The sequence below is a fragment of the Ixodes scapularis genome, unplaced genomic scaffold (assembly GCF_016920785.2).
Source record: "Ixodes scapularis isolate PalLabHiFi unplaced genomic scaffold, ASM1692078v2 PGA_scaffold0__279_contigs__length_252992795, whole genome shotgun sequence".
Taxonomy (NCBI): Eukaryota; Metazoa; Arthropoda; class Arachnida; order Ixodida; family Ixodidae; genus Ixodes; species Ixodes scapularis.
This window is the reverse complement of record NW_024609835.1, coordinates 235,773,190-235,785,556: the sequence shown is the minus strand read 5'-3', so window position 1 is coordinate 235,785,556 and position 12,367 is coordinate 235,773,190. Positions and strand designations below refer to the sequence as shown.

The 12,367-nt window shown below is 40.3% G+C and overlaps 1 pseudogene; it reads left to right on the top strand.

Annotated features, from left to right (window-relative positions):
• Nucleotides 1-216: 216 nt before the first annotated feature.
• LOC121838273 lies at nt 217-6,527 on the top strand (annotated as a pseudogene).
• The last annotated feature ends 5,840 nt before the right edge of the window (nt 6,528-12,367 follow it).

Sequence of the window (12,367 nt, the reverse complement as noted above, 5' to 3'; positions counted from 1 at the left end):
AGAAACTAAATCTGCCTGATTTATCCATCTGCAATAATTTTAACAAAAGTGTTCCTAAAGTCTTGTTTTTCCTTCTGGTAAGTTTACCCCATGAGTTTTTTCCATTCAGCCAAGTTCTGGATAAAGGAACGAAACCTTTTCGTCCTGATTAACCAATATCGCAATCATCTGCACAGGCGAGAACACATTGAGACTTGAATATTTGATATTTAAACAATGTTTAGGTCCTTTTTCCAGGATGCCTTCAGTCTTTTTTTATTCGAAATCCATTCGTTACAGGGATTAACTACACTCAACGGCATAACAGAATCACCTAGTTTCTTACGGGTAACCACAATAAGGCATGTTGTCATTGAGTCTGGTTTGTGAAAAGGACGCATGTTTTGACTCTATCAAGCAGGTGAAGGTGCGGGGTAAATTGGTTATAGATTGGTGGCGTAGGGGGCAAAGGGATTCTGTTAAGCAGCTGAGTTTAGTTAATCCTTGTAATGTTGTAATGAGTGAAATCACCCACCCCCCCCCCCCCAAAAAAAAAAAGAAAAAAAATTAAGGCATTCTGGCCAAAGGATTTAAGCATTGTGTAAATATCAAATCTTCAAGGCTCTACGTGTTCTCGCCTGTGCAGACGATTCCGAACTTGGTTAATCAGGATGAAAAGGTTTCGTTTGTGGATCAAGCACAAGGCAGAATCGAAAAACGCATGGGGCAGACTTACCCAAAGGAAAGACGAGACTTCAGGAATCTAAACATGGCCAAAAAGGAATTGGAAACACACTCGTTAAAACTATTACAGACGAATAAATCAGACAGATCTGGTATCTTGTCAATGCATGTTTTTCAGAAGAAAACAGAAGGCGCAATGGAATCCCTGTTTGCGGTATGGGGTGGCAAGTTATCCAAACTCGAAAAGAACATTTGCACGTTTTTGAAGGGTGAAGATAAGGAAGGACTGGTAAAGACAGTAATGGGGTCAGCCAAAAATCCTTTTAAGATCACAGTTTTTTCTTCGAAAAACACGTGCTGGAAATGCCTCTTTGAGTAGTTATCAATGAGAACGGAACTTGGCAGTGTTCCTATCCAAGTTTCTGCAACGAGGGTTGGGACTAGTGCCTCTTGATAATTTGCTTTTGCTAAGGAATGCAGAAGGACTGATTCACATCTTGAGTGTAAATCATGATAGAAACTGCCGGGTATTATCAATGACATTAAATATTTGTATTCTTTTTTTAGAAAAGACAAACTAATGAACGCGATGAGGGAGTTTCCGGAGCTAAATTTAGTCAAGTTTTAGTTTGAGTCAGGAATGTCTGTAGAAGGCTTCCTCACCTTATTTGATCTGCATCTACAGCCGACTCTTCTAGACTTCGAAGATCAAAATTATGTGCAAAAGAAAGGCTTATCTATTTTCCTTGGTAGTGCCCACATTAGCTGAAATTTACTACAACATTTTGGACAGAGTTATGTATGACAAAATGAATTAAATTGCGCCAATATAAAGGTTCGCCAGAGGGTATGTTGATGACATTATTTTTTGCACGTTTAGGGACGATTTATCAGCATCTCTAGAAGCTTTGGTAAGGTCGATGGCCCCGGAAGAGAGGGCATGGAAGTACGCACACGATGCACAGCGTCAACTTTTTTTCTACTAACCCTTCAGTTTTTGAGGGGGGACGGCCTTTAATCTCCGGCCTGGCTTCATAAGAGCCAACCTGTCTGGAACAAGGGATCCTACCGACCTGTATGGCATCTCTCCTTATATTGATATTTATAGTACCAGAAACGAATACAAGCACCAGGAAACCGAGGAAATCAACTTTTCCGTCAACAACCAGCTTCACCTCGGTCATTCCACAGCAGTCACGTCGACACCCACATCAACGCATTGACTCAGGAGACCGGCCTCGTCACCGTGGATCGTCGGAGGGCATGGAAGCACGCACGCAATGCACATCGTCAACTTTTTTCTTCTAACCTTGCAGGTTAGTAGTCATGAAGGTTTTTATTCTTTTAAGTCTAATATTCTCTGTATAGTAGTGCTTCCATGCCCAGAAGCTTTCGTGAATTCGTTCAGAGTGTTTGCTGCTGCTTGGAGGTGATGTCGAGATTAACCCCGGACCAACTAATATTGAACTATTTAAGCAGCTTGACGAAATGATGCGGGTGTTGCAGGATACAAACACGCGAGTTCAGAGGTTTGAGGAAGGGAAAAATAGTTAACTGAGCTTGATGAACGAACTAAAAAAAACAGTTACAAGTCACGGTAACAAATGTCTGTCGAAGGGCTTCTGCGGTTGAATTGAAGTCGTCTTCAATCGATGAAATACACCGCGGGTTGGCTGGTTCCAGGCAATCTGTTCAGCGCATTTGACAACAAAAATCATGCTTTGCGCAGTAGATTAGATGAGATTGAGGAGCAGCCACGCAGAGATCATCTCGTATTTCATGGTGTGACGATTGCCTTGGTGAAACGTGGGCCCAGGCAGAAGAGAGTGTGGTTCGTTTACTTTCAAATTTAGCTTCTTTTATTATTTCGCTTGAACGAATCATGCGTGCTGATCGCTTGGGGCCGTTTATATTAGGAAGGCGTCGTCCTATTTCAGTGAAGTTTCAGTCTTTTAAAACTAGAGAAAGGGTCCTGCAGGCCAAGTCAAAATTAGAAACCAGCAGTGTTTCTGTTTCAGGAGATTTTAGTTTTTTGTCTCTTTTAGCTCGGCGCAAACTACTGGAGTATAGAAAGAGTCAGGAAAGCCAGTTTAAGCTAAGTTATAAGAAAAATTTTGTTAATAGGAAGTGTTACGCGTACAATGAAATCGAAGACTCTATTTACGAAGTAGTCATGCATCGTCGCGAAGTTTCTTCTGCGACACCCCTTTCCGATTTACAAACAGAGTCTGCTTCTGTGTCAACTTAACAATCGGCACGAGGCAAAAAAGTTGTTTGGCCTGTTGAAACTGTTTTCGTTTTATTTACTAACATTTGCAGTGTAATTGGTAACAAAATGAATCGTACTCAGTTGCAGATTCATGCGATGCTGACGACATCGCTCTTAAAGACGTGGCCTTCTAGCAAAGTGCCTGATAGCGTGCTGTTTTATTGTAAAAACCTTTCAACACATTTCGCTGCAACAGGCGCGACTGAAGCGGCGGTGGTGTTTTGTTGGCGGTTGTTGACTCATTGCTTTCTCGCCTTGTCATTGTAGCGTGTGAACTCGAGATTTTTTGGGTTTGCGTATCTTTTGAAGATAAACAAACGATAATGAGTGTATCTCATCGACCACCCACTAGCAGTTGTTCATTTGTGAATTTGTTACATAATTGCATTAACCAAATTACCATCCAGCATCCAGGAGTGCGAATTATATTAATGGGTGATTTCAATTACCCCAGCATTAACTTCTCTTATCGATGTCCTGTCTCAAAACCCTTCTCATCTGTAGCTAACGAGTTTATTGAACTCTGTTCTGATTTTAACTTTTTTCAGCTTGTCTCAGAGCCCAATATAGTTACAAACCTTTCATCAAACATACTCGATCTCGTATTAACAACGCACTCGAGCGTCATATCATCACTAACATATCTGCCATGTCTCAGTGACCATTCAGTTCATAACTTTTTCTTAAATATCCGATTCGCAGCGCCTAAAATTTACATAAAATTGATCCGTGACTAGAGCAGAGCTGATTTTACGTCAATTAACTTGTACCTGTCTGAGTTCCTCAGTGATTACTTACCTGAGTTTTCAGAGCGCTGCGTTGAGTCTAATTGGATGCTATTTTAAAATGTTGCTTCATTATTTGAAAAGTACATACCATCAAGGAAGATTTGTTGCAACACTAACTCTCCTTGATTTAACTCTAATCACAGGCGTCTGCGAAATAGGAAACGAAGAGAGTTTCACACTGCCAAATGATGAGCCGCTGATGCACGGTGGACTGCGTACAAAACTGCAGATCAAGAATATACATCAGCTCTTACGGAAGCTAAATAACATTTTTTTTAAATCATACACTAATTATCATGTTAGCAACTAATGCTAGACAATTTTGCAATGTCGTTAATCCCAAGTGTCAGTCCCACAATTTTCTTTAATCATCGAATGGTATAGATATACCAGTTACTGAAAGTGCAAGTGCATTAAATTATGTTTTTAGTTTTTCATTTACAACCTCTGATGTTAAACCAAGTACCGGTATTGTTGTTTTCTGCGCTTTCTAATTTTTCGCCCATGGACCCAGTGGGAGTTGACGCGATTGGTGCAGATGACATTATTAACAATATAAAGCTTTCGTCCTGTGCCGGAATAGATTAAATTAACAGCGAGCTCTTAAAAAATGTAATATATAATGTTCAATATTCCTTTCGAAACTGTATATGCAGTTTCTTAACCATGGCGTAGTTCCGAGCGATTGGGTTGTTGGGAAGGTGGTTCCTTTACATAAATCTGGCGAAAAACAAAGCACATCCAATTATAGACAAATTTCTTTAACTAGTGTGCCATGTAATATATTTTAACACGTCATATACTCGCAGTTGATAAATTATCTTGACGCCAACTTCTTCACAAGTTCACAACATGGCTTTAGAATATATTTTTCATGCGAGACGCAACTACTCTCCTTAACGCATGATCTCCATAATTCTCTTGATAATCATAACGTAACCGGTTGTGTTTTTTTGGATTTCTCAAACGCCTTTGTCAAAGTCTCCCACAAGCTCCTTCGTCATAAATTATAATAACTCAGCAATGACTGCAGTACATTAAATTGAATTCATGCCCTTTTAACTAACTGCCTACAATTCGTTAGAGCTAATAATACAAATTCGTGTACTGTTCCAGTGGCCAAGGGCGGCCCACAGGGATCAGTGCTTGGTGCGCTCCTCGTTCTTATTTGCGTTAATGATTTGGTGCAGGACTTGTCGTCTATTTGCCCCTTTGCTGACGATTGCGGAATATACCGGAAAATAACCGACATATCTGACACTATACTGTCAGATATGTCGGTTGTAGAAGGTCAGATTGTAGAAGAATATATTCTTCTACAATCTGACCTTGAACGTATATCACTGTGGTCCAGTCAGTGGCTAATGGAACTAAACACAAACAAATACAAATCGAGGAGAGTGCCAGGTGCTGAATCGGTGTGTCATACTTATCATCTTAACACCAAACCCCTCGCTTCAGTGTATGTTTACATATATCTTGGTGTTCATATAGCTTGTAACCTTTCTAGGAGGATACATATTGAACACGGAATTAACTGTGCTAACCGCATGTTAGGATACTTAAGAAGAATTGTTTTTTTCTCGCTACGTCTTCATTAAAACTAAACATGTACGAAACCCTAATCCGTCCAAAATTAAAATACGCTGCTGCTGTGTGGGACCCCGCTCACTCGTCACTAATTTCACTTATTGAATCCATTCAAAACCGCTCAGCTCGTTTTATATTGACGAAATCTCATCGCACTTCCAGTGTTACTATCATGAAAAATACTTCAGGCCTGCCGTTACTAACTCACTGCCGAAAAATCTCTGGTACGACCCTTCGTCAAAATACGACCCTTCGTCATAAACTAATTACACAACCATTCTACATATCTGCTCGCATTGATCATAGCCATAAGGTGGGTATTCCAAATTCTAAAACTTCATTATTTCAATAATCTTTTATGCCGCAAACACCCATATAGACTCGAACCACCTTCCCGCCTCGGTTGCTAACATCACTGATATTGCTATGTTTAAAAATGCTATTAATATTATGTGCACTTTATAGTTACTATTTTACAGCTCTTTCCCCTATTCAATGTATTTGAAATAAATAAAACAATAAATAAAACTACCGTTCACTGCGGGAAAGTCCAGAATAAGGAGCGCTACAGTTCTCGAATATACGCGTTCCTGTTAGGGATGGGTTATGCTAGAAGTACAGGAAGATAACGAAAAAAAAAACTGTTCTGGCCAAATATAGCTGTCATTCAAAGATCGCCGACGTCATTGTGGTCAACTTTCTAGTAAAAAAAAATGCCCTGTATAGGTCATGCAAGCATTACATGAATCAAGCAGTACAGAGACAGTAGAGGAGACTAGAAGATGCTGGGTACCAAGATGCATTCTTAAAAAGGCAACTGTAAATTCAGATAAAGATATGAAAAAAAAAAGCAGGAATAAAGGAACCGGAGAGCTGTTATAACATATTTTCATAACATGTCACACAACTTGAAGGCGTGTGCCAAAAGTATGGTGCCAATACCGTTTTCACGACGGACTTCAAGTTCAAGATTGACACCTTTTCAAAACGGACATAGAGGATGTCAAAAACAGCAACGTGAAAAATTATCTCGCAAAAAAGGCGTCGTATATGAAATACCGCTTGCCTATGGTTTCAAATATGTACGTCAGACTTCAAGATGCCTCAATGATATGCTAACTGACCAGAAATTGAACTTGAAAAACAAAGCGTCGAATTCGGAATCGGCTACACATATTCAGGAATGTAACTATTGTCCGGCTGACTGGTCAGGTACAGAAGTGCTATACAGATACTCTAATGACATGCAACGTGTAGTGAAAGAAACGATTATAATAGTTACGTTGGGCAACTGTGGAAGTCAAGCTTCAATGCAGCAAGGAAACCACTCCCACACGTCTCTCTCAAAATGTGAATGCATTATATTTTTTCATGCTGTACTTTTTCTTGTGTGTGCTTTGATTACAAATGTCCTTTCTATATTTTTTAAGAGGATGCTGTACGAAGCGTGTGGTTCTATAATAGGCTTTGGGAGTTCTCTGTTTTCCGTTGTGTTCTTTGTTCAGAACGTCCTTACAGAGTACATTGGTGACCTTTTGAAATTAGAATGTCCTCTTCGAGGTTTCAATGGAAAGAGAGAGCGTATCTGTGTGCGCTGGCGGTCACCTTTTTCACGTTTTTGTTTTTGGAATGTCTTTATATATATATATATATATATAGTTAAATATGATATTGCACGAAGCCTGCGATTCTAAATTCGGTTTTGAACGTTTCATGTTCTTTTGTCCTTTGTTCACAACGTCCGTACAGAGTCCAATGGTGAACTCTTGGTGTATAAAAGGTGTTTGTGTTAAGGGAGAAGCGTATCGGTGTGAGTTGGCGGTGACGTTTGGAGGTGGCTTAAAAGGTGTGGAAGGAATAAAATTTGCTATTTGAGTTTGAGACGTTCGGCCTGTTCCCTTTTTTCTGTCTTCTTTCTTTTTTTCAAGTTTACTTCCCAATCCCCGGATTTTATTATTCAACAAGCACCAGCTTGCGTGCACCTTGAGAATTTTTTCATTAACCCTAAGCTTCCTTTAATTAAGCTTTTTTTTCATTTTTTGATCTCTTTAAATAATATTATCACACAAAGAAAAGTTTTAAGCAATTTATGGATATCTCGCCAAAACATGGTTGAGTGGCAAATGTTTTGTACGCCACAGTGAATGTTACGAATTATTTTTGTGTCGATGTAACCGTGCTTTTTAGGTTTTATAGTAATCTTTGTATAGAACACAGAACTTGCTACCTGGAGTGATTTCACCTCCAATGTGAGTTTTTCTAGCATTGAAACCGATTAAGATATTGGCATGAAACAAGAATCAATGTCTAGGCATGACCATAAAATATCGGTGGTGTAATTTATATCTTGGCGCGCCTTAACTAAAAAAAAAATATGGTATATAGCGCCACGCTTGTCACAAATATAATAATTTAAAACGTGAACTCAATATGAAAACATGATTTATTTTTCTTCTTGGTAGTCCATGGGCTCTAGAATTACTGGATATAAGTTTTGGGTAAACGAGTTTTGTTGTATTTCGGAAACAACAAGCTAAGTGTTCCAATTTTTGGCCTGCCAATCAATCCTCGGTTCAACTATGACGGCTTCACGGCAATACACTGGCGCCCTCAATAACAGCCGCTGTTTTGACCGCTAACTTACCATAATTTATTTGCTGTTATTTGTGCTCACAGTCGTCGTGAAGCGGTGAGAAAGAAGACGGAATTCTTTGTAGGACAAGATATCAACTCTCCATCTCGCGCGGCACACTCTCTCGTGCACCGCGGATACCAGTTCGCAATCCTATGCATGAGGTTTGGCACGGCACCGGCCCACCTGCTAGCAACAGATTTTTCCCCATGCTACAATTGCAACTTATAGCATATCTGATCGACGTTACTGAGGGCTGAAATAAACCGGTCATGTCAACACTAATGTCATATGCACTAAGGAGAGTGGCGAGTCAGATACCATGTTTCAAGCTTGGCCAGTCGAATGTTCTTACAGGATAAATTGATGAAGCAGAGTGCGACTAAGTAAGCTTGTATATAGAGCCTAGTTTAATTTAGGATAGCCCGGTTTTTTTATATAAACAAAAAGACATTGATATTATTACAAAAGCCGCTAGCTTAACCCATTTTGGTCGCAGCGAATAAAACTGTCAATCCTAATTTTAGTCTGGCTTGACTTTCTTGAGAGGCTGGTATGCTTCTCTTATAAACCTCGCCACGTAACACTTGACTACATGTTCTTTCCTGCCATCCAGAATGTTTGCAGCGTCCTTCTTGTTCGTGAAGTGCCCGGAACAGTCACGATCATAGTCGGTGCAAAACCGCGTGGCTGAGTGCACGATTCCATCGTTTATATTAGCGCCTTGGTATCACTCCAGACGTTTCCCATACGCCAAAACATTTACAAAGACACTTTGGTTTTTTCAGAATATAACTTGTTGCCTCAGGGACTAAACACGGGACCACGTAAACAGCGGCACTTGGAGTCACACGCGCAAGCAGCTGAAATATATTCTAATGAGGCGTTGCCTTGTCAAGGCTTCTCCGGGGTTCGCCCACCAATCGTCACAGTCGAGGCATTAGGATTCAATGTGCAAACATGGGTATCTCGTTGAGAGGCTATATGTTGTATCAACCATTTGCCTGCCTGCTCTATTACCCTTCAAATTTCCGCTGTTTCTCCAGCATAAGAGTGACGGCGATTTAGATTTAAGACAGGCGGCATTCGTAAGAGAAATTTCACAAGCCCTTCAGCAGATATTTGTTCGTTAATGTATTCTACAACTTAATGTTCTTCCATGAAACTTGCCGGAAACCTTGCAGGTGGGCAAAGCATATCCGCTAACAGAACAGTAGCAGCTTTGAACTGAAGCAGAGTTGTCTTCAATGAATCTGCGTTGAGGTCGGTGACGGGAAAAAAATATCGGTAGGTGTATTTCACTCGTTTGTGGCTTTCAAAGTAGGTGGACTGTACTTACCTTTTACTCCGAAAACTGCAGCAATTACTGAAACATGAGTGTACAAAATTCAAGCGGCCACTTACTTTTGAGCAGAAACATGTGTTATTTTCCTTGACAAAGTGCGGCTTTTTGTGTCTTTATTATTTTCTCCCCTCCTTTTGACCCTTTATTGTTTTAGTATCTACATTTCCGTAAATTCTAATCGCTAAAAAGCATCACCCAATAGGAGTGAGCTGTGTGTTTTTTTTTATTTAAAGAGAACACAAGTAGGAAACAGAGAACATACGACTATAATAAAATTAGGGGCTAAATGAAGACAGAATAAGTACGAAATAAGACTGACGAATTTAAAAGAGGTACCCACCGACAAATAGTTCATCTTTGGTATGGTACTTCCGTGACGAGGCAGAGGAGTTGCTGGCTACTGTCGATTAAGGCAGTGGGTATAATTGTCGATGCTTTGGGACCCTCGATTAAATATGTCTACGCGCATTCATGAAATCGGCATGAAAACGTCGAAGGTCTGCTCTGTTCGTCTTTTCCCCTAGACAAACTAGACTCCACGGAGATAGACAAGTTTCGCCCACTGAGGAGTGTCAACCTTGCGGTCCTTCAGTGAGAGAACAAGGCTTGGGGACTGTGCATCCGTACAATACCTTGATCGTAGGCACGAGATTAAGAAAGCATATGTCATGCCGAGCCCTCTGTGAATCACATTTACCCTTCGCGCTTGTCAGAAGAAACCTGCATTTCTGCAACTTTAATGAACAACAGGCTGCAATTTACAAGTTGAACGTTGATGCCTTGTTTGACACAAAAAGGACAGCTTTGTTTTTTCTCTTTTTATTTCGAAGACGACTTCTTTTGAACAAAAAAGTCTTCTTTATCTTGCTGTGAGATGCAAGTAAATGGATGTTGTAAATAAAATACTTCGACTCCCGTCAGATTCTAAAACTTTAGAGCAGTATATATTTTATGCTTAATTTGTATCACGATGTAAACAAACTCCAACCAGATGGCCAAGTATCTGTGAAACGCCGGTGATCGCTCTGAAGTTTATCGGAAAGTTCACGTCATTCCTATTGGATGCCCTCCTGTTCGTGTTTTATAGTAATTGGTATGGCCAGAATCCCCCTGCTGCGATATAATTTTCGGGCAAAAACAAAATAAATAAAAAGTGCTTATCATTTTTGTTTTTTTCTATAAGGTTTGTGCAATAATATTTAAGGTGTTTCCTATATCTCAGCTAACGGGCTCTTGTTGATAATATAGACTGCATATGCTGGTTTACTAGATCAAACTCTTCTCGAACAATTTATCGGGTAGCACTCGCCTGCCCGAACATGTAACTTGATTGCATTAAAACTTTGGTTTGGGCTAGTTGGTCCATTACTGAATAAAAGGTTAAAAAGCGCGAACAAACGAGGATAATAAAGAAACACGGACGACAGGACAGGCGACAGGACAGGCGCTTGCGCCTGTCCTGTCGTCCGTGTTTCTTTATTATCCTCGTTTGTTCGCGCTTTTTAACCTTTTATTCATGTAACTTAATATCTGCACCCGCCCTTGCCTCCCCCCCCCCTCTTTTCTGAGTGCAGGTGGCATTACTGTTGGCATGAAGGGCATCTTTTTTCCTCAGTAACGTTTCTCGGATATTTTAGGAGTTGCTATGATGATATATAACAGCAAATATATCATAACAATGTAGTTTCCTAAAACATGTGTTTTTATTATGGTCGCTTGTCACGTTGGCAGTGAAGCCGGCATAGTTTAACCACGGATTTACTGACAGACCTAAAACTTTCTTATTTATCTCGTTGTCCTCAAAATACAACATTATATTACACCCGACACCTATATCCTTTATTTCTGGATCTTTTGAGTTGTCAAGTAAAAGAGATAAAGAAAGTAAGAAAAACATATATTTTATAGAATCGATTTAAAATACACGAATATGTTATATTTGTGACACGTTTGGAACTATATATACAGGGTGTTTCAAGTAAAGAAGAAACATTTGATATCGGAAAAACTACGCGTCGGAACAAAACAAGGATTGTGTCGTTTTGGTCCTGATCTAGGGGCCTAGCTATTTAGAAAAAAATATTAAAGTCCAGGATAATTTGATTATTAATTATTTTTGAGGATTTAACGTTTTTACTATTGTGTTTAAAGGCATGGTTTCAATAAGAAAATTGCTCAGCATCATCGAAACCCACTAATCAACAAATTGCAAAACAATAGAAAGCACACGAAGCATATTACGGCTTTCTGAAAGAACGCACATATTCGACTGCTTTTTTTTTTTATTTTCGGTATGCAATCAGAGCGCATCTCGGCCCCGAAGGCACCACGCCTCGAGGAGAAATGCTGCAACCAGACTCTGCCTCGTTGCGCGAGGACAGCGCAGCAGAGGTTGGTTCCCCCGAAATTTAATAATTTTCTTAACTAGGACCCCGGCCCAGGACCCAAAAGGCACGAGCCTTTTTTGTTGCGACGCGTAGTTTTCGCAATATCAAATTTGTCCACGTTTCGTGAAACACCACTATATATATATATATATATATATATATATTAACAAATACCGAGAAGGCATTTAAACCATAAGATAGCCTACAATTATAGCTATGCCCTGATACTTGCTTCAGTAATTATCAGAAACAGCTCGATTACTAGAGAAATTCAAATTGGGAGCTAAGTTTTTGCAAGTAGCAAGTGTTCCATTTGATACGAATATGACAGGGTGGTTTGATCTGAAATGGAACACCCATGCCGGGGTGCGTATTTTATTTCGCTTGAAAAAATATATATTACAACCTCATTTCCGGAGTGCACAACCACTCCGGAAAGCCTTGGAGTGGAGGTCCACCGAGGTCCACCTTGAAACCTTGGGTCTGGGAGCGACACGGGAGTGTGCCGCCTCCGAAGCAACCAACCGGCAGAGAGAGAGGTGTGATTGCTTATATAGTGATCACCCCCACTCCCCCCTCCGACATGCCCCCAGCCAATCCCGAGAGGGAATGGGCGGAAAAAGAGTGCGGAAGGCGTGAGGGCATGTCGGCGGGGTTCTGCGCAGTAGGTAGCCATTTGGCCCTCAGGTCTTT